The following is a 1,976-nucleotide window of genomic DNA, read 5'->3' as shown; positions in this document are numbered from 1 at the left end:
TCTACAGCAGCCCCTAAGACTGGATCCACACCCACGCCCAAGACCGCAGTTCGTCTTCGAAATCCAAGTCGGGATCCGTCGCTGCATCCAAGTCTGGATCAGCGTCCAAAACTGGATCCACGGCTGCCGTGTCGAAATCGGGATCTGGATCCCAGACCGGATCCGCTGCTACATCCAAGACGGGATCCACGGCATCCAAGTCTAAATCGACCGCCAAGACTGGATCCATAGCTGCGCCCAAGCCTGGATCGGCGTCCAAGCCTGGATCCGTAGCTGCGCCCAAGCCGGGATCGGCGTCCAAGCCTGGATCCACGTCTGCTAAGTCGAAATCGGGATCTGGATCCCAGACCGGATCCGCCGCTACATCCAAGGCGGGATCTGCGGCATCCAAGCCTGAATCGACTGCCAAGCCTGGGTCCATGGCTGCGCCCAAGTCAAGATCAGCGTCCAAGACTGGATCAGCTGCGGCGTCGTCGAAGACTAGTTCAGCGGCTAAGACTGGATCCATCGCTGCGGTGTCGAGCACCGGTTCCAGCTCCCAGACTGGATCCTCTATCGCACCGTCGTCCCAGGCAGTGGCTTAAGCTGGATCTACGGCAATTGCTCCTTCTACGACGGGGCTGGCCACATCCACGGCCAAGTCCAGTTCGTCTCAGTCGGAATCCACTGCTGGCCCCTCCGTGACTGTGCCTACCGTTCCCTGACCAGCTTTACCGGTTCTCCAACTGTCGGGACTGGATCCGGTAAGGGGAAACCCAAACGTGTTATCCTTACCGGTTGTGGACTCGGCAGCTCGGAAGACGACGAGAACGAGGGGTCGGATTGGCCGACGACTCGGGACCTCCTATCCGATCGTACTCGAAGCGCACACTTTCTACCGGCCACTATGCCTTCAGCCCTGACGATGATGACGACGATGACACCGATGACGACGAAATTTCTGAGGACTCGGAGGAAGCCCGTCGCTGATGATGCCGTGGAAGAAGACACGTGGCAAGCCTTATCCCAATCCAGATCCGAAGCCCGGCGGAGATCTCTCTCGACACCGCCCTAGCAAGTCGCTGGCACGCCCGGATCCGGGGCCGGCACTGCGGGATCCACGATCCACGATCCAAATCGACAGTGACGATGTATCGGGTAGCGATGGTGGAGGGGGTCACCTCATGGTGGCGGATCCCCTGGAACTGTCTTGATCCCCGCTCCGCCTAACTCTTCTTTACCAGGTATGCTCCCCGTGGCTCCGTTTGGTCCTTCATTCCTGGCCGGGCGCCCCTGTGGTTTTCGCTACAAGTGATATTGAGCCTTGGTCCGCCAAGAAGCTGAACCGGGTCGCCATCGTCACGATGAAGATCACCGTCTTGTTCCCTAAACTGCCGTTCCGTGCTGAGTGGATATTCCCTCGCGAAGAGGATGTCATCCCGACGTCCGAGTACGTGGATTCGCTCGTCACAAGATATCACGTGGAAGAATCGCATAACGCTGCACCATGGGATACGCTGTTGTGGTGTAGCGGGATCAGCAAAATCTGCGAGATTGCCAGATCCAACTTACCAACTGCGCCCAGACACCGACTAACGGAGGGGGTCCCCCGATGATCCGTGTTCTGCTGAACTTTCCTCACCTTGTGTACCCGTCGGTAGGGCGGGATCTGCTCTCTCGGTAACTTCCGAAGAGTTCAAGTGGTGAAGCTTGAGTGTCTTGGCGAGACGTGGGGATGGGGTGGAGCAGCAGTGGAAAATCTTCACTCTGCGTCCGTGGATGGTTCCGTATCCTAAGCGAATATTCGAGCTTATGGATCCGGGGCCTAGATCGTGGATCTGGCCGTAGGGTTGCCTTGCGGGTGTGTTCCCTTGCCTTTGTGTTGTCCTTTAAGTCGTACTTGCCGCCTCCTGTGACGGGATCTTGAAAGTTGAGAGCCTCTAGGGTGTAACCGACCAAGTAGTAAATTCGGTTAACCTGTCGGATCTGCACGAGTA

This window comes from Phytophthora infestans, genomic scaffold (assembly GCF_000142945.1).
Source record: "Phytophthora infestans T30-4 supercont1.88 genomic scaffold, whole genome shotgun sequence".
Taxonomy (NCBI): domain Eukaryota; phylum Oomycota; class Peronosporomycetes; order Peronosporales; family Peronosporaceae; genus Phytophthora; species Phytophthora infestans.
This window is presented reverse-complemented; position numbering follows the sequence as displayed.